The sequence below is a fragment of the Hemicordylus capensis genome, chromosome 2 (genome assembly GCF_027244095.1).
Source record: "Hemicordylus capensis ecotype Gifberg chromosome 2, rHemCap1.1.pri, whole genome shotgun sequence".
NCBI classification, from domain to species: domain Eukaryota; kingdom Metazoa; phylum Chordata; class Lepidosauria; order Squamata; family Cordylidae; genus Hemicordylus; species Hemicordylus capensis.
Window position 1 is genome coordinate 144,284,632 of NC_069658.1, and position 27,515 is coordinate 144,312,146.

The following is a 27,515-nucleotide window of genomic DNA, read 5'->3' on the forward strand; positions in this document are numbered from 1 at the left end:
AGAAGCAGATCAAACACCTACAAAGAGTGCAGGAGGAAAACCAAGACAACTGTGGAAACGGGCACATGTTTTCTCATCTAGGAAGAGCTCCCCATCTTGTTCCACCATCAATCATGTGAAGGGGACGTGGCACTTCATTAAGATGGATGAGTGCAGCTGTGAATATGTGGGAAAACAAGTTAATCAACATTTCTTTTTCCTAAATAGCCAACATGGGAGAAAACAATGAAGAGAGTCCCCACTTTGCTTTGACAGAACAAAAAAAATGGTACACACATTCACGGTCCCATTGTTTCTTCAATCCCTACAGTGACAATCAGGAAGGTTTGAATGTAATCACTTTAAAAAAAAATGAATTTTGAAACAAAAACATCTGGCTCATCTACACTTATGCTAAGTGTCCTTTCATCTGAAACAGAGCATCCAACAGTCTGAAGATAAGACCAATCTGCCAGGCTCTCCCTAAACCCAGTCTAACGCTTTTATGGTGGTGGTGCTGGTGAGCATCTTGTGATAATTGGCTGAGCAGCCTTAATATTACAGAGGGAAAGGCAGGCAGTTGGCTGCCACTGGTTGGGTTGCTGTCATAATAAAGATGATCAAAGCAGGCAGAAAGGTCTAGGGCAAAGAGAAGAGCTGGTCTTGTGGTAGCAAGCATGTCCCCTTAGCTAAGCAGGGTCCACCTTGGTTGTATTTGAATGGGAGACCACATTTGAGCACTGTAAGATATTCCCCTCAGGGGATGGAGCCGCTCTGAGAAGAGCAGAAGGTTCAAAGTTCCCTCCCTGGCTTCTCCAAGATAGGGCTGAGAGAGATTCCTGCCTGCAACCTTGGAGAAGCCGCTGCCAGTCTGTGTAGACAATACTGAGCTAGATAGACCAATGGGCTGACTCGGCATATGGCAGCTTCCTTTGCTCTTAGGACTGGCAGAAGAAGCAGAGCCCCAAAAAAGGAGGAGGCAGAGGCTGGAGAAAGCAACAACGTAAGAGCATAACAACAGCCCTGCTGGATCAGGCCCAAGGCCTCTCAGGTCCAACATCCTATTTTCACACAGTTAGATACCTCTAGAAAGCCCACAAGCAGAGGAGAGGAGAGCTGGTCTTGTGGTAGCAAGCATGACTTGTCCCCTTAGCTAAGCAGGGTCTGTCCTGTTTGCATATGAATGGGAGACTTGATGTGTGAGCACTGCAAGATATTCCCCTCATCCCCGAAGCCGCTCTGGGAAGAGCAGAAGGTTTCAAGTTCCCTCCCTGGCTTCTCCAGGATAGGGCTGAGAGAGATTCCTGCCTGCAACCTTGGAGAAGCCACTGCCAGTCTGCGAAGACAATATTGAGCTAGATAGACCAATGGTCTGACTCAGTATATGGCAGTTCCTATGTTCCTAAGCAAGAGGTGAGGGCATGCCTTCTCTCAAGCTCACCTGCAGCTGGTATTTAGAGACATCACGCGCTGCAGCTGGAGGTGGACTGTAGCCACCACCACACTAGTAGCCACTGATAGACTTGCCCTCCATGCATTTGTCTAAGCTCATTTAAAAGCCATCTAAGCTAATGGCCATCACCACATCCTGTGGCAGAGAATTTCTTAACTGGTTAAGATAAGCAGTGAATCCCAGGGAAGAGGAGGTTGGATAGGAGACTGATCTGAAAGAATTGAGGAGAAGAGAAACCAGCGAGGAATCCAAATTGGGGGGGGGGGGAGGGATTGAGCAGAGATGCATTTGGCCAGGAGCTATAAGGGTGAAGAAAGCTGAACTTCCCAATTAGATATGAAATAACTAGGAGACTTTGCTAGTTATTTCATATCTAATTGGGAAGTTTAGCTTTCTTCACCCTTATAGCTTCTAGCCAAATGCATCTCTGCTCAACCCCTCTACCGTTCTTCCACTTGGATTCCTCACTGGTTTCACTTGCAGGCCTCCAGATTAACAAAATTAGTTTATTGGATTAGCAAGGCACCATTTTAATTAATTCACAGTGCACATTGATCTTGTATTTAGATGCAAAATCTGCCTTCATGTCCAATCACCCTTCAGTTTTTTTCACATTTTCAAGAGACGTGCACACATATTTTAAAGAGATTAGTCCAACCAACTTTTGAAATCTATACATAATTATCTTGCTAGGTCACTTGCTAGCAGGTAATTTGGTACCACCCACAGAGCTGGTGCTAGAATAATTGTTATCACATGCCCTGTATCAGCAGGTGAGCTTGCATATTCTTCAAACACACATTTCCCTAATCCTTCCATATAGCAAGCAGAGACACAGGCTTTTTATGTCTATCCATGCACTCCTTCTGTTGATTAACTGCAAATAAAAGGTACAATCCAGCCAGAATTAGGACCAAATCCAAGACTACAACATAACCTCAGTACGTATGACTTGTTTCCCCCCCTCATATCCATCCCACGTTATTGTTGTCTTTGCAGATACACAAACACACACACACCAGTCACATCAGATCTGGTTCCAATCTAGAAAGGTTAGGAAAGGGAGAAACAAAGTATAGGTGAAGTCTTCTAACATTTCACAGATGGACATAGTGACACTCCTAGGCATGCAAACCTGGGTGGACCTAGAGGCACGGCCTGGTAAACAATGGTAGGCCTGAGGATGGAGCCCAGCAGCATCAAGAGTAATTAATCCAGGGCAGGTAATCTTAAATATGCACTCTAGCATCACACCAGAGCATGTGAAATGTGGCAGACAAAAGGAGGACTGTGTGGTGGTGCTACTTTAAAGACAAAAATAAGTGCGTTCACAGCTTCCACAATGTCAGCATAGAGCTTCCCATGTGTGTAACTGTATGAGCACAGGGCTCAGTACAGGCATTAAATCAAATGTGTAGCGATCAGGAATGAGGACAGCACACACCCTACTCCACATGCTTAAGGTAACTTCTGCACAGCCTAATATTCTCCATTATATTCTCCACACCCTTATATTCTCCTTTAATTGATCCAGAAGCACAACCACCACTAGTAGATCACTACTGCAGGTGAGATAGATGCCTTTGAGGCTGGAGGTGGCCCACAGGCCTCCGACTAGTAGCCATTGATAGACCTCTCCTCCATGAAGTCATCCAAACCCCTCTTAAAGCCATCCAGGTTGTTGGCTGTCACCACATCCTGTGGCAGAGAGTTCCACAAGTGGATCACGTGTTGTGTGAAAAAGTACTTCCGTTTGTTGGTACTAGACCTCCTGGCAATCAATTTCATGGAGTGACCCCTGGTTCTAGTGTTGTGTGAGAGGGAAAAGAATTTCTCTCTCTCCACTTTCTCCACACCATGCATGATTTTATAGACCTCTATCATGTCTCCCCGCAGTCGTCTTTTTTCTAAACTAAAAGGCCCCAGGTGTTGTAGTCTTGCCTCATAAGAAAGGTGCTCTAGGCCCCTCCCTGATCATCTTGGTTGCCCTCTTCTGTACCTTCTCCAGTTCAAGAATGTCCTTTTTAAGATGTGGTGACCAGAATTGTATGCAGTACTCGAGGTGTGGTCGCACCATAGTTTTGTATAAGGGCATTATAATGTTAGCCATTTTATTTTCAATCCCCTTCCTAATGATCCCTAGCATGGAATTGGCCTTTTTTTACAGCTGCCACACATTGAGCCGACACTTTCAACGAGCTGTCCACCACCACCCCAAGATCCCTCTTCTGGTCAGTCACCGACAGCTTGGATCCCAACAGCATATACTTGAAGTTGGAGGTTTTCATCCCAATGTGCATCACTTTACACTTGCTAACATTGAACCGCATTTGCCATTTTGTCGCCCACTCACCCAGTTTGGAGAGATCCCTTTGGAGCTGCTCACAATCCGTTTTGGATTTCACTACCCGGAAGAGTTTGGTATCATCTGCAAATTTGGCCACATCGCTGCTTACCCCTACTTCTAGATCATTTATGAATAAATTAAAAAGCACCGGTCCCAGTACAGATCCCTGGGGGACCCTACTTCTTACTTCCCTCCATTGCGAAAACTCTCCATTTATACCTACCCTCTGTTTCCTGTCTTTCAACCAGTTAGCAATCCACACATGTACTTGTCCCCTTATCCCATGACTGCTAAGTTTCCTCAGGAGTCTTTGATGAGGAACTTTGTCAAAAGCTTTTTGGAAGTCCAGGTATACTATATCAACTGGATCACCTTGATCTATACACTCGTTGACACTCTCAAAGAAGTCCAAAAGGTTGGTGAGGCAAGATTTACCTTTGCGGAAGCCATGCTGGCTCACTCCCAGCAGGGACTGTTCTTCTAGGTGCTTTACAATTTTATCCTTGAGGATGCTTTCCATCAATTAGGCTAACTGGCCTGTAATTTCCTGGATCATCTCTGGATCCCTTTTTGAAAATCGGTGTTACATTTGCTGCTCTCCAGTCCTCTGGTACAGAGCCCGATTTCAGGGATAAGTTAAATATTTTAGCAAGGAGGTCGGCAATTTCACATTTGAGTTCTTTGAGGACTCTTGGATGGATGCCATCCAGCCCTGGTGATTTGTTAGCTTTCAGTTTTTCCAGACAGTTTAGAACATCATCCCTTGTCACTTCTATCTGACTCAGCTCTCTAGCCTCCATCCCTAAAAAGCCTGGTTCAGGAACAGGTATATGCTCAGTATCCTCTGCCGTGAAGACAGATGCAAAGAACTCATTCAGCTTCTCTGCAACCTCCATATCCTTCTTAATAATCCCTTTCACTCCCTCATTGTCTAATGGTCCAACTGCCTCCCTGGCAGGTTTCCTGCTTCTGATGTACTTAAAGAAGTTTTTGTTATTCCCCTTGATACTTTTGGCTAAATGTTCCTCAAACTCTCTTTTTGCCTCCCTTATTTTCACCTTGCATTTCTTTTGCCAGAGTTTGTGTTTCTTTCTGTTCTCTTCATTTGGACAGGACTTCCAATTTCAGAAGGAAGTCTTCTTCCCTTTTATGGCTTCCTTGATGGTACCCGTTAGCCATGCTGGCATCCTCCTGGACTTAGTGGTACCTTTCCTCCTTTTGGGTATACAATCTAACTGGGCTTCTAGTATTATGGTCACTTAATGTGAGCTAGTTAGTCTTGATCAAACCTGCTAACCAGTGTCAGGGTGGTTAAAGAGCTTGTAAAGGGAGATGAGCAATTTGGACTATGGAATCAGATGGGGCTAAGTTATTCCAGATTAGTGAATTTGACTGTGTATGTTTTGCATCCCATGTTGCACTGTACAGCACCTGCCGCTGCAGAACAAGTCTCCCCTTGTGTACCCAGTATGCATTTTATATGGTTGATCAATGCATCAATACATTCATGTATTCTTCCAGTCCATATAAATTGATCTGTAATAACTATTGCCCTTCAATTCAAACTACCCATTTTCATTTTAGTAGAATCAAGAACATTCTGCCCACCAAACCATGCACGCACGCACACACACAAATGGAATGCAATAATAGTGCTCCAACCTATTTATGCTAAACAATTCCCTCCCACTCCAAGTATAAGATATTTAACAAGATTAACAGGCTTTTAGTGAAAGCAGTTCCCTGCCCCCATTTTACAGGAGCAGGATTGCAAAGGCAAAGAGCAAGAGTGTGTAGTGAAGTGTGGGAAGCTTGCTATCATTCTCTGTAGGCACACTCTCCTCATCTGCAGTCCATCCATCTCTTTAGATGTGTTACCCACTGGGCTTTGGGGCCTTCCCCTGTCACTGGGCAGAATGAGGGACTTTTCCAAATGTGGGGAAAGATGTGAACTGAGATGCACTATATTTTTCTTCATTAAAAAGCCACCAAAGTAGCCCTCTGGATCCTTTTAAAAAAACACCCCCACTTCTACGCCATTTGCACTGACCCAAGGGAGCAGCCTCAGAGTCCTAGGGCCAAGCTCTTAATGCAGCACCTCGGCACATCAGAACTTCCTGTTTCTGCCTTCTCAGTTTGAGAGAATCATCTGGTGACTTGCACACTCTCCTCCACATTTGCAAGGACTGTAGACAAGAAGCTGCCCAAACCAGAGGCATGAAAGGTGTGGCTGACTAATTAAATAGTCCATTGACCAAGGCAGGAAATAGAGGGCATTGCATGGCCCAGGTCAAATGTCATTGAAGTCTACTTGTGCCCTTCATCCCACCCCGCCCCCTGCAAACTGACACTCCACAACAAATTCATATATTTGTTCAATAAACTTCAACCTAGCCCTACAAGTAGAAATTCCCCATGATGGCTTACAATCAAATACCAACCCGCTGAACAAAAAACAAGACAGTACGGCTGACTCTTGTTATTCATGGGGGTTCCATTCTCACCTTAGGCACGAATACGGAAACTACGAATAACGAAACCTTACCCCTATGGGAATCTAGAGGCTAGGTTCCCCCACACACATGCTAAAAATGGGGTAGAGGGATCATAAAAAAGAGTAATCAAGAACTCTATCTTGCTCTCCGGGAGCTTTGTCAGACGGCAACTTGATTGTAACTTTAATTTGGGAGGGTGGGTATGCATTCACATATTGGCCCAATTTACCCAGAAGTCCATGCAATATTTCAGAGAGCACTTCATACACAATTTGGGCTTCTCCCTCCATATTGGAACCTATCCTGATTTATGTCCGGGATTTAAAAATCCTCTTATTGTGTTGAGTATCCATTATGCACCGAACTCACAGTAGTTGATCAGTCCGCCAACTGATCAGTCCGCCAACACGCGAAACTGTGGTTGTTGAAACTGCAGATAAAGCAGACCACCTGTATCAATTAAATGCATAATTAAAAAAAACATCAGATAGCATAAAATAACCACTTCAAAAATGAGAAGTTCTTACTTTAAGGGTCTAGGGAAATAAAAAAGTCTGGACCATTTTTGCTGGAAGGACAGCAGATTGGTCACCAGGCAAGCCTCCCTGGGGACAGAATTCTACAACTCTGGTGCCACCACTGAGAAGGTCCTCTCCCCAGTCACCATTTGCCAGAACAGTCGATGGGGGCACCTAGAGGGCTGATGAAGATGTTCTCAGTATACTGACAGGGTGCTGGGGAGTGAAGTGGTCCTTCAGGTATCCTCACCCCCAAGCCACTGCTCACACAGTTTCCTGTGGGATGCAGGAGGACTTCCTCCTCCCAATCTCACCTTGGGACTCTGCTGCTGCGCCAGTCATGCAGATGTGCAGCCGTCTGAGGCAAGCTCCTGCCTTCTCCCCACCAGTCCTCAACAGTCCTGCAGCTAAGCTTTTGTGCACAACCTCACTGAATTTCAAAAGCAGATTTTGAAAATGTTTGCAATTCAGTTTAAATTCTGCAACTGTGTTGAATTTCAAGCTTGTTCAAATTTTTATTTCACCATTAGTAATCACATACAGGGGTATTATAAAAGCATATAGCACCAGATTACAGGGTTGCTATAAGGCATGTATCTTTCTTTCAACCACTGAAAATCCCTCTTCCACACAGCTCTTAGACGTACAGAAGCCCTATCTTCTTATGCTCTGTGAGGCAAAACAACATTTAATGCAAAGCAATTCTGTATTCAGACTATACTTGTATACTTAACCAACTCCCCCACAGCTTCCTAAAGACTCAAATAAGGAAAATTAACGTCAAAATGAGCCTTCAGCATCTTACAGCACAATCCTATGCATGCTTACTCAGAGATAAGTCCCATTTAATGTAATAAAGCTTACAGTGTGCATATTATCCTAGTCTTAAAAATGGTGCCTTGCCTGGCTGGATCAACTGTTTACCACTCCTCTAAGTCTCACTCCTATCAGTATTTTGCTGCCATTTCTTGTGAATGGACGGTCCCTTTAAGAGCTTCTAATCCTTCTGTGTAGCAAGTTGACTGCTGAGAAATGTGCTCCAGAAATGCTTGCACAGCTCCCTCCCTCTGCCATGGAGAACAAGGAGAACAATGTTATGTTACCTCCATTCTGTGCTTAGTCATTCCTGGCAGGAGGCCTGTATCCCTGGATTAACTTCAGCCAAGTCTGTATTTTTCCCTACTAATGCAGATACTTTTCTTTCTAGAGAGCCAGGGCAACCCACCCTAATCAAATGACCCTATATGAAAAGCAATGTTGCAAAATGAAAACAGCCAGCCACCAAAGGCATATATTTACTGGGTGAATACTTAGAAGCTGCGTGGTCCAATTGTATCCAAGATTGCTCGGAATCAAGTGCCACTTACTTAGGAGAAAATGTGACTCACTCCCAAATACATGTGTTGAGGGTTGAGGTGAGGTCTAAAAAGATGAACAGCATGTTTCAGTAGTGGCCCGTATTGGCAGAGTCAGGTGGGGGCTGGATAAACGAGCCATAGGTGCAGCTCATTCCACTCACCATTCTCCATCCCAGCTGCCTCATTCTGCCTTGCCTCCCCACCCCACCCCATACACCAGGTTAATCCCAGGTATGGAGGCTGCTCATTTGCTCAGGTTGGGGAACTGGGTGAACAAGCAGCCCTCGGGCCTGGGGTTAACAAGGCCGTCTATGGGAGGAGACCTGGCCTTGTGGTAGCAAACATGAAGTGACCCCTTTGCTAAGCCAGGGCTGCCCTGGTCTGCATTGGAATGGGAGACTACATGTGTGAGCACTGTAAGATATTCCCCTCAGGGAATGGGGCCACTCTGGGAAGAGCATCTGTTTACTTGCATGCAGACAGTTCCATGTTCTCTTCCTGGCATCTCCAGATAGGGCTGAGAGAGACTCCTGCCTGCAGCACTGAGCTAGATGGACCAATGGTCTGACACGGTATAAGGCAGCTTCTTATGTTCCTAACCAGGGTGGGGAGAGGTGAGTTGGAATGAGCCACACCTGCAACTCGTTTTCCACCACCACCACCCTGTTCCACCAGTACAGGCCACTACTGGCGTTTTTAGTTGGAAGGAAGTCCCACTAAATTTAATGAGACTTCCTCTCAAAATATTCATAACATTGCAGCCCCAGAGAAGTAAGTCTCATTGAAGACTTACTTCTGAAGACAGGACTTGAGTTATCTACATACACATTTACCTGGGAGTAAATACCATTGAACTCAGTCCAATTTGCTTCTGAGAGCACACACAGGATCACAATGCAAACAGCCCAGTTCTATGCATGCTTCCTCAGAAGTACGTCTCACAGAGTTCCATTGGGATTCACTCCCCGATAAGTGTGCACATTGTCCAAGGCTGTGATTCTAGCCATATTTAGGAGTAGATGCCATTGAACTTACTGGAACTTCTGAATCGGTATGGTTCAGGCTGTATGCGACAGCCATTAGGATGCTTTTGCCTCCTCTGCAGAATAAACATTAAAGACATAGGCTGATATTCCATGCAGTGGAACATTGGCATTAGGGACCCACCAGGGCTATTATACAATGTGAAAGGTGGCCCCAAAAGTGTAGTGTGATGGGACAGCTACTCAAGTATACAGAAACAGTTTTCATTGGAAATTTTGGGTATTATCCATAAACCTTACTTGTTTCTATATTTCATAAGGCTTCAGCAAAAGTAGTAGGGGGGGAATAAGCACTCAGGATAGTTATTTCAAGAACTCTATTCTAGTTTACTAGGATGCAGATTAAGTTCAATGCAACAAAGGTTTTCCATTGGCCACTTGGACTTAACCCATGGACCCCAGATAAGAACCCCTTTTAAGAACTCCTGCCTTTAGAGTGAAGGCCCTATAATAGGATAAACAAGGGAAGACAATGCTGTGGTTAAACTAACACTCCCACCCCAATCACATGTAACTGGAGGACCCTTCACCTCTGGTTTCATTAACTGTATGTCTGGATGTGGACAACTTCAGGTTGGTTGATAAACAAACCCACAGTTTCCCTCCCCGAACTCCAATTTGAACCTGCGGTTTGTAGTATGGTCCACTGACTGGATCTCCAGTTTGGTGGTGCCAGTGTTACATCCAAACACTAGCACTACAGTTTCCCCCTTAATCAACTGGATTTGACTGAGGAAGCTCCTCCCTTGCTCTGGCTGCTATTGGCTGCTGGGGCTATTCTTCATTAAAGGAGGAAGTGCTGGCAGCCTGTTCTCCCTCCTCTCTGCAGTCAGCAAGACTGTGGTTAGATCGCTCTTCATTTCTTCCGAATGCGGGTAGGAGAGCAGGGGGAGGGAACATAGAACCCTTGGTCCATTGGATCCATGGTTCTGCGTTATGGCTGAAGGCGGTCCCTCCCCCCCTCCCTCTGTGTCTTACATTTAGTAGCTGAACTGCAAGATCTCCACATACCTAATAAGGAAGGTTAGCACCTTCCTTTGTGAACAATACAAAAACACAATGGCTTCCTTCTCTTACCATGGCAGAATACATGCTGTGCATATATGGATCATGGTTCAATCCCCACATCTTCTCTTAAAGGATGTTCGGATTAGGGCTGTCATATGGAAGACAGGACAACTCTCCCATAGCTAAGCACAGAAGAGGCAATTTCAGCAGGTGCAGCTTGTCATGCAGAAAATCTGCAGCTGCTGAAATTCCCTCTTCTGTGAATCTCTTAAAGGTACAGGAGACCAATCCTTTTTTCCCTATGGAAGCCCAATATACATGCAGTACAAACATATGGATTGTACCATTCTGATTGCAGGTGGGGGATTGTATGTCGGAAATATACTCCATTAAAAGGCTCCCTACACATAAAAAGCAAGTCTGCCAAGAAGGTGGCTAAACAAGAACCTTTCGATGGTACGGGGGAACATCAAGGATGATACCTTCAGTCTGAATTGTATTTAGGCTTGCCAAGTGGACAGAAGGAAAAAAAATCTGGCCACGGTTCTTCTGTGCTTTTAAAAGAGTCTTGATGTGTACAATCAGCAGGTGAAGAATTTCACAGCACCTGCTGCACATCAAACTGCTGTTGTGGGAACCAGAGCCAGTTGCAAAGTTGTCAACCTTAATGGTACTGCCCAGGAAAAGCTTAGCATGTGACTCCACCGTATCAAATGATTAGCACTTTGGCTTGACCATTCACAGGCTAGGAGGATGAATGTGGTGCATGGCAGTTCTTGGGGCACCATTAGGATAAAGACATGGATATTAAGAAACCAGGGGTTTGCAGTTTATTTTATAGTTATTGTCTGTTTTATTCATTTAACACCACTTCCTGTTTAAGGTTGATCTCACAGTCATGTCTGACCCCTGCAGGGGTGGTGGACCTATTCAAATAGACCCAGTAGGATTCCAAAGGGCCTTAGAGGGTTTGGGCATTGGTTATGCTGGTGATTCTGTCAAAGCCCTGGTGGATACCTGGAACAGGGAACTTACCAGGGCAGTGGACACGATCGCTCCTAAACTCGCTTCAAAATCAGCTCCTTGAGAACTATGAGAGCTGAAGCAGCAAGGTAGATGACTGGAGTGCAAATGGAGGAGGACTTATTTTGAATTTGATAAGACACAGCATAGAGCCCATCTGAAGGTCTATGCTAGGGATGTGAACAAAACTGGACCAGGTTCAAGATGACCCAGCCCAGTTTTGTTTTGTACCCAGTTGAACTGGACCCTGTTCAAGTTTGAACTGATATGGTTCAACTGGCTCAGAGCTCTATTAGTAAAGGGGAATCTGGTGAGGATTTCCCTTTATCAGTAAAGGGGCAAGGGGGCTTGCCTAAGGGTAGAGCAGGCAATTTCTCCTTGTCATCAGTATCAAAAAATGGCATTAGCCCCTTAAATGCCTACCTACAGGAAACAATGGGCTGGATGAGGGATAATAAACTGAAGTTGAATCTAAGCAAGAAAGAGGTGCTCATTGTTGGGGGTTGTAATCTGCAAGCCATGATAGAATTTCCAGTTCTGGATGAGGTTACACTCCCGCACAAATAACAGCTTCGTAGCTTAGGAGTGCTCTTGCACCCAGGTCTCTCCTTGGTGTCTCAGGTTGAGACTGTGGCCAGGAATGGTTTTTATTACCTATGATTGATTCAATAATTCCACCTGCTCCTTGAGGAGAATGACCTGGAGACAGTGGTACACCAGCTGGTAACTTCCAGGTTGGACTACTGCAGTGCGCTCTCTGTAGGGCCGTTTGGCCGGTTTTTCAGCCCATTCGGGACTTCAAACCTTGGCGCAGTGGCCATTTTGGATGCTGTCTTGCCTGGGTCATGCCAGAGGCCAATTGTGCAGGTGCGGCGGCATCCAAAATGGCTGTCGCACCGAGGTTCAAACGCCTGAACGGGCCGAAAAACTGGCTGAACAAGCCGAAGGCGGTGATCACAGAGGCTGGCAGGGGGAGTGGGTACCTCCGTGGCCCCCACCCCTGCTGCCTCAAGGAACTCCCCCGAAGGGGGTAAGTGACTTTAAATAAATTTAAACAAACACTCACAAACCCCTCCCCCCCGGACTGAACAGGAGGGGTTTGAGGGGCTGCTGGGCAGAACTGGCCCAGCCAGGTTCGAATCCAGTCTGGACTCAAACCAAACTGGGCCAGCCGGTTACATGCACTCCCTACAAGATCCTCACCACTCATTCAGATCATAAGGAGGGGTCTGTCTTCAAGTGCCACCAGTTCATCTGGTGGCAATCTGGGATCAGGTCTTCTCAGTTGTCACCCCTAGATTGTGGAATGTGCTTCCTGTGGACATAAGAGGATTATCTTCCTTGGAGGCCTTCAGGACAGCCTTAAAGACCCATCTTTTAGCCTGGCTTTTTATGATATCTAGTTTGAATTTGAATAAGATTTAATCTGGTTTAAATGTTTTCTAATTTTAATTGTTTTATTATTTGTTTTTGATTTTAATGTAAACTGCCCTAAGCCACTTTAGGAAGGGTGGTATATAAATTGTATGAATGAACGAATGAGCGAACAAGCAAGCAAGCAAATAAATAAATGTGTGTAGCCTGCTTTTCATTTTTTAAAAAGCAGCTAACAATAGTAACTCCACAATTAAATTACATTTTGTGTGGGTGTATATTATAATATATATAATTTAAATGAAAAAGTAATTTAAATTAAGCTAAAATAATCCACACTAGCAAAATAATGCTCAGGATCATCCAACACAGATTAGAGATTTACGTGGAAAGGGAAATGCCAGATGTTTAAGCTGGTTTCAGAAAAGGCCAAGGAACAAAAGACATTCTTGCTGATGCATGCTGGATAATTGAGAAAGCCAAAAAATACCAAAAAGAAGTCAATATGTGCTTTAACTACAGAAAAGCCTTTCATTGCATCAACTATGTCAAGTTGTGGAATATCCTTGGGAAAATGGGCATCCCAGAACATCTCGTTGTTCTCATGAGAAACCTATACACAGGACAGGAAGCCTCAGTCCATACAGAACATGGTGAAACAGACTGGTTCCAGATCAGCAAAGGAGTAAAACAAGGCTGTATACTTTCTCATTTATTCAACTTATATGCTGAACGTATACTAAGAGAAGCTGGATTGGAAGATGAGTGTGGTCTTAAAGCTGGAGGAAGAAACATCAATAACCTGCACTATGCTGATGACACCATTCTGATAGCTGAGAATGCAGATGATCTGCAAGCTCTAGTGATGAAAGTCAAGGAGCACAGTGAGAAAATGGGTCTATGACTAAATGTAAAGAAGACTAAACTAATGACAACGGGTACAGCAATCAGCCTCAGAACTGATAATGAAGGCATTGAAGTAGTAGATTGCTTCTACCTTTTAGGATCAACTATCAACAGTAAAGGATCCAGCAGTCAAGAAATATGCTGCAGACTAGCACTTGGTAGGGTTGCAATGAAGCCCTTGGAAAGGATATTTAGATGCCATGATGTATCTATACCTACAAAGATTAGAATCATTCAGACAGCGGTCGTTCCCATGACACTCTATGGATGCGAAAGCTGGACTCTGAAGAAGCAAGATAGAAAAAGTATTGAAGCTTTTGAACTTTGATGCTGGAGAAGACTTTTGAGGATACCATGGACAGCCAGGAAAACAAACAAATGGATCATAGAACAAATCAATCCAGAATTTTCACTCAAGGCACAAATGATCAGGCTCAAACTATCATACTTCGGAGACATTATGTGAAGATCCAGCTCCCTTGAGAAGTCTATAATGCTGGGGAAAGTTGAAGGAAAGAGAAGAAGAGGACGACCAGCAGCAAAGTGGATGGACTCAATTACGACAACAATGAATGCACAAACAGCCACCTTAAAGGCCAAGCTGAAGACAGATCATCCTGGAGAGAATCTATCTATGTGGTCGCTAAGAGTTGACACCGACTTGACGGCACTTATTCGATCGATCGATCAAAATAATCCACACAAACAATAAAAGCAAACCAGCATCACAGGATGCATGAAATCTAGTCTAACGTCAGTTCAGCAGGATATTGAAAGCCTTCCAAAACAGGAACGTTGTCAGCATCCATTTTAAAAAATGGAAAGAGAGGAAGCCAGTCTGATCTCCTGAGATAGGGTGTTCTGAGGATCTGTTACTGAAAGGACCTGTCTGTCCCCTGCTAACTGAACAAAAAGGCACCTTTTAAAAGTGATAATTCTTTTTATTGAGCCAGGAGAGAGCAACTAGCCCTATCTATCCCCAGCACAGCATCCCTCCAGTGGCTATTGCTGGTGTCTATCTGATATTTCTTTTTTAGATTGTAAGGTACCTTTGGAGACAGGGAGCCATTATTTATTTATTTTGTTTGTTTATTAATTATATCTGTATAAACCACTTTGGGAACTTTTGTTGCGAAATGGTATATAAATATTCATCGTATTCATATTCGCCATAGCTACCAAAAGAGCATTAGTCGATAGCAGAACAGAGAACAGAGCCTCTGAAGCCTAAAGGGCTGGGCAATTTCATTCATTCACAAATGATCCTTAAAGTAACCAGTTCCCAGACTATTTAGGGCACCAGAAGTATAGGGAAGGCATAGGCAGCCCGTGTTTAGCCGCACCTTCCCACCCCAACCTGGCGGCGGACCTCCCCCCACGGCACCCCTACACTTTCTACCATGCACATGGGGTGCCCCTTCTCTCCCCGCCACACATGGTGATGGCATCGGTGGCAGCTGAACAGTGGGCTGCTCCCTCAGGGAGGCCGAGGCTGCCTCTGCATGTGCAGTGGGAGGAAAGGGACACCACACACGCAGCAGGGAGAAAAAGGGAACCAGGGGATGTCACCATGTGAGCATGGCAGCCCCAATGGCAGCTGCGCACAGGTTCTTGGAACCTGTGCACACAATGACAGCACCACCCCGTAGGGCATTAACTGTTAAAGCCAGCACTTTAAATTAAGCACAGAATCATACTGGAAGTTCACAAAACTGGAACAGAACTAAAGTACTATGTTGCATCTGGCTTGATCCCACCAACATTGTGGCTGCTGTGTTTCGCACCATTTGAAGCTTTGGAACTGCCTTCAAAGGCAGCCCCATGTAGAATACATTGCAGTTGTCTAGCCCAGATGTAAACAAGGCATAAATAACTGCAGGCAGGACCTCTTTCTCCAGATAGGACCACAGCTGAAGTCAGTTGAATCTAGTAGAAGATGTTAGAACATATAAGAACAGTCCTGTTGGATCAGGCCCAAGGCCCATCTAGTCCAGCATCCTGTTTCACACAGTGGCCCACCAGATGCCGCTGGAAGCCTAGATGCTGGAGTTGAGGGCGTGCCCTCTTTCCTACTGCTACTCCCTGCAAGTGGTATTTAGAGGCATTGTGCCTCTGAGGCTGGAGATGGCCCACAGCCACCAGACTAGTAACCATTGACAGACTTGCCCACCATGAATCTGTCTAAGCCCCCTTTAAAGCCATTCTAAAGCAGTCACCTGAGCATCCAGGGACAAACTAGGGACCAGCTGTACCTCCAAATGGTATACCTGATCCTGCAGGGAGAGCACAACCCACCTAAGGCAGATTGAACACCCCCATCCAAGGACAGTAGCATGTCCCTCTTGCCTGGATTAAGCATCAGTGTGTTTACCCTCATGCAGATCAGAACCACCTTCAAGTACCCCAGCTAAGAGTTTCCACTGCCTCGCCAGGATTCAGTGACAAAAATGGGAGGCACAATTGGGTCTCATTAGTGTAGTGATGGCACCTGAGCCCAACCTCTGGATCGCCTCAGTCAGTGGCTTCCAATAGATGTTAAACAGCATGGGGAACAAGACAGATTCCTATGGGACTCTGTAAACTAATAGCTACAGAATGCAACAGCATTCCCCCAGCATCTCCTTCTGGGACCAATTCTTGTCATATTTTGACTTCTGATTCACATGTTGCACTATTAGTGTGGAGTGCAGATGCAAATGTTTCTTGTAAGACTGTCCAGCAATTGAAGGGTTATGGAAATCTGAAGGGACCATTGAATTAAGGCCCAGATCCGAGTGCTCAGACCACAGACCTAACCGCTGTGCTCCCAAAACTCAAGAGACCAGCAGAAATGGCATATTATTATTTATGATACAGTATATCTGTAACCAACACTTCCTCATAGGAGCAGAAATGCAGCTTTCCTCTGTTTAGCCTTAGGCTGAGAGACTGTGACAGGCCAAAGGTCACCCAACGAGCTTTGTGGCTGAGCAGGAATTGAAATCCATACTCCTGGTTCAAATCCAACACTCTGTCTCTTACATCGTACTGAATGAATAACTGCAAAATGAGGCTAGCGTTTGATTTCTGCCTGGAAAAGGGCTGGCTATCTTAGATGCAAAGCACCACTGCCTTCAAGCTACAGGCCCTTCATCCTGCAAAGGTAACTTCTACTCCACTGTGATCCCTAATCTACCCTCCGACACTCATTATGTTATACACCGACAGGATGATCAGGAGTGCTCTTTGGACCAGACTTCCGGTCTGAAGTCTCAGACCATTGGGGGAGCTCCAAATGACTCCTGGGAGGGCTCAAAATCAGTGCAGCCCACTCATGGCCTGCCTGCAGCACCCACTACCCAATCTCCTGTTGCATGGGCGGGGGGGTGTTGGAAGTTAAAGGACTCTGCGCTGTCTCTTTGCCTCAGACAGTGGAGGACAGACTAGTAAGTCAGAGGGCTAGAGAGTCAAGACATTGGTCATCCCTTCTCCACTGCTCTGATGCTATCCCTTTGAAATGTAGATTGCTACTCTTAGAGATTCAACTTCCTCCTTCCTCTCTCTCTTCCTACCTGCCCGCCTACCTTGCAACATGGCAAGCCTCTCTCCCTGCACCATATGTGCAGAGAGGATGCAGAATCCATCTGCATCCAGCTAGCTAGATAGATTAGAGATCCTAACTCCTCACTTTCCTATCTAGAATGGAGTTCCTTAATAAATGCCTTTTATATTGATTTGAAACTATGAATTGGCTCCAAGTTACTTTACTCTCAGCACACACGCATGCTTAACTAAATGTCCGCTGTGTTGTGCCTCTGTGCACTCTGCTATAATGAGAAAGGGATTCTCTCACCACAGAGAATTTCCAACAGGGGGGAGGTTGGGGGATGAGAAACAAGTGGACCTGGCTGCCTGCAGCCAATGGCGGTGGCTAAGGCACTGGGCCTGGTTGGCTTACATTTGAATGGGAGATGTGTGAGCACTGTAAGTTATTCCCCTCAGGGAATGAAGCCACTCTGGGAAGAGCATCTGCATGCAGAAGATTCCAAGTAGAATTTGTCTCACATTCTTCACTAATCCATCTTCTAACTGCCTGGAGCCCCAGAAGGACTTCAGCAGCTCCCTATGGCTGGCATACAAAGCAAGGATGCAGCAGTGCAAAGAAAGCAACTTAACAGAATATTTTCCACTGGTGCAGTGGAAAATGGCAGTTTTTGATACCATCCCCTTCCCCAGGAAGCCCTCTATGCCATCTGAAAAATATGTCCCTGGGGGCTGTGCAGCTCTGGGGGACATATTTTCATGTGGCACAGAAGGCTTGCTGGGGAAGGGGAGGGCACCAAAAATTGCTGCTTCCCCATTGGGAACATACATACTTAGTTGGGAAGTTCTGTTAGGCTGCTCTCACTCTACTGGTATATCCATGCCCTACACATCAGTCACTATGTTTATTTTGAAATTGGTATATTTGATTCAGCTGATCTAATTGCCCCACCCCACCCACCCCAGAAAACAGCTCACCTTGTCAAACATTGGTGTTCTAACCCTGTTCAATGCCCTTTTTGGTTCTCCGGCTACTGTACCACTTTCTTCTCTTAGCCCCACCATTTAATCAGTTTGGCTGTAGTGACCTGACCTTGCACTGTGAGATCATTGACAAAACCCTGTGTCTCTCTACAGCCAATCAGATTAAATGACAACGAGGACAAATGAGGCCAAGGGCAGTGAGAGCAAAGAGAAATGGTACTGAGCAGCAAAAGCTGCCAGGAGAATAAATGGGTCCTGATTGAACAACACTGAAAGACCACAAATATGTTGATAACAGATGTTGAGAAATGGGAGGTGCTTTTGACATTCACAAACCTGAAACTAAGTAGTTTTGACTCAGCCTAAGTAGTTTTGACTCAGTTATAACTCTTTGCAGATAAAACTGCAGTGCTGCTGCTAAGGGCACACACTTCTGTTAATAGTGTGTTTTATTTTGTTTTTGTGTGTCTTCTCTGTTTGCACTATTTTCTTGGTAATGGGAACCGCTATCATTGCAAATGGCCATTATTTTGTTTTCTAATCCAAGGCTGTGTCTCACTAATTATTATAGGCAATTTTTACTGCTACCTTGGCCAAAAAAATAGTCCCCCACAGTGAGCTATCTCCCTAATTTAATTTTCCTCCTCCACTCCTCATAAATATGTATTGACCAGCCGACTTCCAGACCTGGCTAAGTCACCCCCGCCGTGCAGTGTCCCTACTGCAATCCTGTTGGCCCAGGAGTAATGCGAAGTCAACATGCCAGTCAGGACTGATTAGCTGCTTCTGATGCTCAACCCACGCATGGTGACAGCTGTGCTCACTGCCAAGCCTGTGGCTGGAAAGCACAGCCATTCCGCTCTTTCTGGACCTGCCCCTGCTGCAAGTGTTCAGTTTGCCCTCAGCAATCTGATTAAATGCTAAGAGTCCCTTTTGGGAGGGTGTTTTCAAAGATCGGGTCTTGTTGTGTGCTAAGCATAGAGCTAGCCTTCCGACATGCAGCCTCAGGTGGTAGGTGACATGCCAGCCCTGTATCAAGGCCTGCCAGATGCTTGATAAACTCTGTTTTTGCACCTGCATGTCATCAGCAACCAAATAACAATAAAAGGGACAGGAGGACGGAGGAGAGCTGGTCTTGTGGTAGCAAGCAAGAATTGTCCCCTTTGCTAAGCAGAGTCCACCCTGGTTTGCATTTGAGTGGGAGACTACATGTGTCAGTGCTGTAAGATATTCCCTTCCAGGGATGGGGCCACTTTGGGAAGGGTGGTACCTTTGCATTTCTATATGCTTGGATGCAGAAGGTTCCAGGTTCCCTCCCTGGCATCTCCAGATAGGGCTGAAATAAAGACTACTGCCTGCAACCCTGGAGAAGCCTCTGCCAGTCTGTGTAGACAATACTGAGCTTGATGGTCCAATGATCTGACTTGGTACAAGGCAGCTTCCTATGTTCCAATCAGAAGAGAGAGCACAAAGCAATTTAAAATATATATATAATTTGTCTCACATTCTTCACTTTATTAGATGTAAACCATCTTCTATATCTGCCTGGAACCCCAGAAGGACTAAAGCCACACCACCCTGAACAGGCCTGATATCTAACCTCAGACCCCCAGAAGATGACCAGTGCACGGGGAAGAACATGTTGCACAAACAAAGGTGTCTGAAATTTCCATGACAGCTGCACACATGGCTGAATAGGCCAACTGGTTTTAGCTTGCCTGGTCACCCATGCAAGCAGCTGCAGCAACTCCACAAATACTTCTGGCCAATGGGCACCAGCCTCTCCTACTTGTATATGTATGTGGCTTTGCAGAAGGGAAGCCTTTAAAGCCTTTCTTGAAAGAAGAGATAAAGAAGAGATAAAGATAAAAGGCTCCACTTGAACTAAGATGGAACCAGACAGCTGGTGCTTAAAATCACAAAGGTCACAGAGCAGCTTTTAAATGATGCCTAGGCAGTTGCCAACAGGAACTGAGTAGTATCTCCTTCAGCAAGCAAAATCCCTTAAAGGGCAAGGGTGCAGGTAAACCAAAAAGGGATGGAGCAGAACCAGGAGGAGCAGATAGAAGCACACAAGAGCTGGTCAAAAAGGTCAAATGAAAGTAAAGGAGATTGCACACACCAATGCCAGGTAAGAGACTCTGCATTTAGGTGTTTATATAAAAGGTAAATTGTGCTGTCGAGTCGGTGTCAACTCCTGGTGACCACAGAGCCCTGTGGTTGTCTTTGGTAGAATACAGGAGGGGTTTACCATTGCCTCCTCCCGCACAGTGTGAGATGATGCCTTTCAGCATCTTCCAATATTGCAGCTGCCCGATATGGGTACCAGCAGGGATTCAAACCAGCAATCTCATGCTTGCTAGACAAGTCATTTCCTGCTGCGTCATTAGGTTGCTTGGGTGTTTATATACCAATAACAAAAGCCTCCGAACCAAGGTAGGCGAGCTGGAGTGCTTGGTTGCTAATTACAACATAGATATAGAAGGCCTTACCAGAAACCTGGTGGAATGGTAAGAACCAGTGGGGCACTGTTATTCCTGGATATAAATTCTACAGAAAGGACAGGGGAGAGGTGGATTGAGGGTGGAGTAGCACTGGGGATAGAATTCAACAAGCTAGAAAACCTAGGTGGGACAGAGTCCTCCACAGAATCATTATGGATGAAAATATGAGGACTGAAATAAAATGTGTTACTAGGGATGCATTATTGCCCTCTGGAGCAAAACACTGAGAGTGACCTGGAGTTGGAGAAGCAAATCAGAGAGGCATCAAAGAGATTCAGAGTTGTAATAATGGATGACTTCAATTACCCTTACATAGACTGGGCAAATTCATGTTCAGGTGTTGACAGATTGGCCAAATTTCTAGACATGCTAAATGGCTGAGCCTTACAGAAGTTGGTTGCAGAACCAGCCAGAATGAAGGCAAACCTTGGACTTAATCCTGAGTGGTGCCCAGGATCTGGTGTGAGATATCAGAGTTGTACAGCCATTGGGGAACAGTGACCATAGTGTGATCCAATTCAGCTTATATGTGAGGGCAGCAATGCCACGAAAGTTCAACACAGATGCATTGAACTTCAGAACAGGAAACTTCTCAAAAATGAGGGGACTGGTAAAAAGAAAGCTGAAAGGAAAAGTCAGGAGGGTCAAATCACTCTAGAAAGTATGAAACTTATTTAAAACCATGATAATAGAAACTCAGTTGGAATGCATACCAAGAAGGAAGAAAGGCACCACCAAGTTCAGGAGGACACCAGCATGACTAACAAGCGGAGTCAGGGAAGCTATAAAAGGGAAGAAGACTTCCTTCAGAAAATGGAAGTGCTGCCCAAATGAAGAGAACAGAAAGGAACATAAATTCTGGCAAAAGAAATGCCAGAAGACAATAAGGGATGCAAAAAGAGATCTTGAGGAGCATATACACATGTGGACAAATTTGTTGGTACCCTTACAGCTCATTGAAAAAATGTTTTATGCCTCCTAAAAAGCGATTAAATGAAAAGCAATTGTCTCATATATACCTGCATGCCTTTGATATGTCATTGAGTAAAGCAAAGCAAGTGTGAAAAGAGATAAAATATTGCTTATTTTACAAAGATATTCTAAAGTGGCCTGGACACATGTTAGTACCCCTAGAAAAGATCATAAATAATTTGATTAGAATGATTTTTCAAATTAGCTGTTTTCTTTAATTAGCATCACACATAGTCACTCTGCTGTTTGATATCATCGTGTGTCTCACAATGAACATGGACCAGAGAAAGCAAAGGAGAGAGTTGTCTGAGGAGATCAGAAAGAAAATTATAGACCAGCATGTTAAAGGCAAAGGCTATAAGACCATCTCCAAGCAGTTTGATGTTCCTGTGACAGTTGCAAATATTATTAAGAAGTTCAAGGTCCATGGGACTGTAGCCAACCACTCTGGATGTGGCCGCAAGAGGAAAATCGACCCCAGAATGGGCAGAAGGATAGTGAGAATGGTAGACAAAAAGCCAAGGACAGCTTCCAAAGAGATACAAGCTGAACTCCAAGGTCAAGGTCCATCAGTGTCTGATCGCACCATCCGTTGCTTTTTGAGTGACAGTGGGCTCAATGGAAGAAGACCCAGGAGGACTCCACTGTTAAAAGAAAAACATTTAAAAGCCAGACTGGAATTTGCTAACATGCATATTGACAAACCACAATGTTTCTGGGAGAATATCCTTTGGATAGATGAGACAAAACTGGAGCTTTTTGGCAAACCGCCCTGAGCCATTTCGGAAGGGCGGTTTAAAAACCGAATAAATAAATAAATAAATAAATAAATAAATAAGTCACATCAGCTCTATGTCCACAGACAAAAAAAAATAAAGCTTTCAAAGAACAGAACACCATACCTACTGTGAAACATGGAGGAGGCTCGGTAATGTTTTGGGGCTGCTTTGCTGCATCTGGCATGGGGTGCCTTGAGTCTGTGAAGGGAACAATCAAATCTCAAGACTATCAAGACATTCTGGAGTGAAACGTACTGCCCAGTGTCAGAAAGCTCTGTCTCAGTCGCAGGTCATGGATCCTCCAACAGGATAATGACCCAAAACACACAGCTAGAAGCACCCAAGAATGGCTAAGAACAAAACATTGGACTATTCTGAAGTGGCCTTCCACGAGCCCTGATTTGAATCCTATCGAACATCTATGGAAAGAACTGAAACATGCAGTCTGGAAAAGGCACTCTTCAAACCTGACACAGCTGAGCAGTTTGCTCAGGAAGAGTGGGCCAAACTACCTGTTGACAGGTGCAGAAGTCTCAATGAGAGCTACAGGAATCGCTTGTTTGCAGCGATTGTCTCTAAAGGTTGTCCAACCAAATATTTGTTAAGGGTCCCATCATTTTTGTCCATGCTGTTTTCATTTGTGTTATTAGGGACTAGTAATTTGAAGCCCGTTATAATAACGGGCGCTAGCCCATGTATTTCCCCCCGCGGCCGCCACCGCCGACCGGCCGCACACCCTCCCAGCTGCTTTTTCATCCAAACCCCCCCCCCCACGTTTAAGGGCCAAATCGGCCCATGCACTTACCCCCGCCCTCCGCAGCGCAGAGAAAAGGGGCCTGACGGGGCCAGAGTGCCGCCGCCTCGCCTGTACTCCCACGGCGGCGGCCGCCGCCATCAAAATCAGCCCATTCACTTACCCCCGCCCACCGCAGCGTAGAGAAAAGGGGCCTGATGGGGCCAGAGCGCTGCCACCTCGCCCGTACTTCCGCCGCCGCCGCCATCGGGGCCAGTCACCCCGCCGCGGCCACCGCCACCTCTGTCCGAGGCCGTGGCCACCACCACCTCTGTCCGAGGCCGCGGCTCTGCCGCCGCCTCACCAACACTCTGCTCCCGTTGGCAGCGGCCGCTTCTCCTAGGCCGCCGCTTCTCGGGCTCCAACATGGCCGCCAGTGTCTGGGCAGCCGTATCTTTTTGGGCTGATCTGGGCATGCGCTCCGCGCTCCAGAACGGCCCAAAAAGACACGGGCAGCACGCCCGCATGCTTAAGGCTTTTATGGTATAGGATGTGCACAAAACCGGTTTGCCTGGTTTGGTTCGAATTCGAACCAGGTTCAAACTGGGAGGGGGAGGTTTGGGTTTGGTTTTGGTTTTGCATGAACCCCTCCTGGTTTGGTTTGAATTTGAACTGTTTCAAACCAGTTTGAACTGGTTCAAACCTCCAAAAGTGGGTGGGGTGGTAGCTGGCACCCATGGGTACTTACCACCCAATTCCCAAAGCAATCTGACACTTGTACAATTTTTTAAATGAATTTTTGAATTTTTTCCTCATAGGGTATAATGGGACTCAAGCCAGCCCATTATTCCCTATTGTGGAGCACCCATGGATGCTAACAACCACCCAAACCCTGAAGCAATCAGACACTCCTACAATTTTTTATGAATATTTGAAGTATTTTTAATTATTTTTCTCATAGGGTATAATGACACAGCTGGAGCAGTTTGCTCAGGAAGAGTGGGCCAAACTACCTGTTGAAGGTGCAGAAGTCTCATTGAGAGCTACAGGAATCACTTGTTTGCAGTGACTGCCTCTAAAGGTTGTCCAACAAAATATTAGTTAAGGGTGCCATTGAACCAGCCCATTATCCCCAATTGTGGAGCACCTAGGGGCACAAAAGTGGGGTGCCTTTTGGTAGGCACCTCTGGGTGCTTACCACCCACAAAACCCCAATGCAATCGGACACTCCTCCGATTATAAGAGCCTCCACATTATAAGAGTCTCCCCATCTCTGGCAACTTTTAAAAAGGCTCTGAAGACACATTTATTCACCCAGGCTTTTAATTAGATTTATAGTTTTAATAGTTTTAATCTTGGCTTTTAAATGATTTTAATTGTAAACTGCCCAGAGATGCAAGTTTTGGGCAGTATAGAAATGTTTTTAAAATAATAAATAAATAAATAAATATAAAATTAAGTCATCACTGAGTGATCCCAACCCAAAACTCTGTTATTATGAAAGAGGCAAAAGCAAGGGCATAGCAAGGTTGTAGTGGGCTCAGGGACAAAAAGTGGAGACGAACCCTTGGTCCCCCTGGCCCCGCACCTTCTTCAAGAAGCAGCTAGTGGAGAGCAGAGAGCAAGCTGTTGCTCAGCTAAAGAAAGCTGGTGATATTTGATATCAGCAAATATATTTGATACCAGCAAATATATCAGCAAATATCTGATATCTGATACAAATATCTGATAAAAATATATGATATCCCATATCTGATATATAAGGGATATATCAGATATCAGGTGACAGATATATTAGTAGCTATATCAGATATATAAGGAACAGATCAGAAATATATCAGATATCCTATAAATATCTGATATGCAAATATTTGTCAATCAGTAAATGATGATATCAGCTGGTGAGGGCTGGTGATATTTGTCATCTATCTATCTATCTATCTATCTATCTATCTATCTATCTATATCAGTCAATCACATTTCTAGACTGCCCCATCCAAATTATCTACACCCCTGGGCAGAAGAGAGTGTCTAGCCAGTTGGCAAATAATTTTGTAAACCTCTAAAACATCCCTCTGCCATCTTTTCTTCTAAACTAAAAAGGCTAGCAAGAATACATATCCCACTGACACTATCCACATACCCAAGAACTAAGGAAGTTTATGTTCAGCCATATCATGGAAAATATTCCAGAGTTTAACTTTAATGCTTTATCTCATAATTCCTTATTTGAATCAACACTTTCCCAGGACTATTTTATCAGTGGGGGGAAAGTATTTCTTTCTCCTTACATGGGGCAGAAAGAGATCAAAATGTATTACGAGGCCTTCCTGCAGAGTGCCAATGCATTCATGAAGCTCAGCATATTTAATGGCTTGTCCTCTTTTATGCCACCATACCTGCCGTGCTGAATTTGAACCATGGTCCAGTAGGGACAAGACTAGAACCTGTGAGCTGAAGCCAAGAAGTTATTCTTGCAGGCAAGATTCTACCTTTGAAAAGGAAGAGCATTAGCAAAGAATAAAGATGAGGAGAGGCCTCTAGGCTCTATTTCACTCATCATTATCTCTAGAGGTCTCTCTACGCTTGGCACCCAGCACAGCATGAGTGGGGCTGTCCCATGTTTTTTTGCTGGTTAATTGAAGCGGAGTGGTTGTAGAGATGTTCTATTCATACTCAGAAGAGCATTGGGTTTAGGCAGGCCTTGGAGGCAGCTGCATGTGAGTGGTGAATTTAGAGGGGCTGGACATCTGATGTATTTCCCAAGATCCCCCCGATCACCCTGTATACACCACAAACATCCAGCAATATCCAGAACCTCTCATCACTCAGGCCCTTTCCTGGCATAAAGAAGACCCTCTCCAGTCTCATGTAAGACACACCAAGTGGGGTGAGATCTGGAAAGCCCCACCATTGCCAGGAAGGAGACTAGATGATAGCATCTTTGGAGTCTGAAACATTTGTGTTGATTCAAAAAAAATTAGTCACTTTTCTCCATGCTCACACAGACATAACAGCAATATTAGTGATAGATTGTGGAACCTACTTAAATATTATGGGAATCAGTTTCTGATAGGTGTGGGAAATCATTGACCAAGTAAAACCTAAAAGTGAGGTTTTAAAACTAGCGGGTGGGAAGGAATATTAATGAAATCCCCCTCCCCTTGGCCTCGTGCAGAGGGGAGGGAGTTTGTCCCAAGCCCTGCCCTGCATGAGACCCAAGAAGCGGGCTGATTGGCCCCTTTAGTTTTGTGGGTGTGGTTTCGGCCGTGATCGGCCGTTCCACACCCCAGGCTCCTCAGTTCGGCCTGGGCATTCCTCTCCCTCCCTTCCCTGGTGCAGAGCGGGTCTAGTGACTGGTCGCCCGAGGGGGCTGAGTAGGAATTTTTTGCTCCCAACGCATTGGCCACAGTTGGGTTTTTTTCCGCCTACTCCGTTCTGTACCCAGGTGTTTAGTTAGAGTTAGGCCGGCCACATTGGCAGTAACAGTGCGGGTTGGGGGGTAAGTTGAGGGATAGAACATCGGTGAGCACCCTTGGATATTTAAAAGGTTGACTGGTCAATTGCTCCTTTGTGGCCTGTGCGGCACGGGGAGAATGGATTGCCATGAAACCTGCTGCAGGACTTCACCAACCTTTGGGCTGTGCAGTCCGGGGTGGGTGAAGACCTTGAAGTATCCAGATCCCCTCTTCTAAAGTGGGGGTTGGCTTTGAAGGAATTGGATGAGGCGTACCTGCCTGTTTCCAGAGCCAGGGTGTGTCGCCCAGTAAGGCGCTGGGTAGGACGTCAGAGTCCTAACCCAGGCCTAGTGGCCCGCACTGTTCTCTAAGGGTGATTAATCACCTGGCGTTCCAGTCCGCCATGTCTGTTGTTTCTGTTAATAAAGTTGTGGCCCTTTTTACCCATAATAAGTCTACGTGTCTTCTTGGGCTGGGGTCTGGGGACAATGATGTATTTCTTAACTGGAAAAAGAAAGAAAAACACTGGAAGCAGTTTGACCTTCAGGAAAGTGTGCAAAACAAACAAATAAACAAACCCTAGGTCTTCACTTTATCATGTAGAGCCAAATCTCTTAATTCTTCCAGCAATTCCATTTTACTGAGATGTCAATTTAAGTTCAGAGCTCAAAAAAATAAAATAAAAAACATTCATTTTACATGACAGTGCATCAAAGCACAGCCTGCTGACAAGTCCTTGTTGAACAAAACACAGAGCAATTTGATAGTGATCAAAGGAACAAGGAATATTATTTATCCAGTTATATAATAACTGGTTCTTTTCATGTTAATGAGCTTTCTAGGGAAGAGGGCATTTTCCAAGGGTCCCCCTCCCCACCTCTTTTTGAAAAGATGAGAGCTCTTTTCACCTAAGCAAAATGCCTTGTTAATTCCCTAATAATGGTTCTGGGTCACTGCACTGACAAAAGATAAAGTATAGGATAATGAATAGGCACCATCACAATACAAAAGCTTATCTTAACCAATCCTCCACACTTCCCACAGAACATTCTGTACATG

The 27,515-nt window shown here is 45.1% G+C and overlaps 1 long non-coding RNA gene across 1 annotated transcript in view; it reads left to right on the plus strand.

Moving 5' to 3' along the window:
* The window catches only part of LOC128341573 (uncharacterized), a 31,445-nt gene extending 4,545 nt beyond the window's left edge, over window positions 1-26,900 (plus strand). Inside the window, exons 2-3 of the long non-coding RNA XR_008314461.1 lie at window positions 19,532-20,141; window positions 23,960-26,900. This is a non-coding gene — a long non-coding RNA (uncharacterized LOC128341573). The remainder of the gene's footprint in view (window positions 1-19,531; window positions 20,142-23,959) is intronic.
* The last annotated feature ends 615 nt before the right edge of the window (window positions 26,901-27,515 follow it).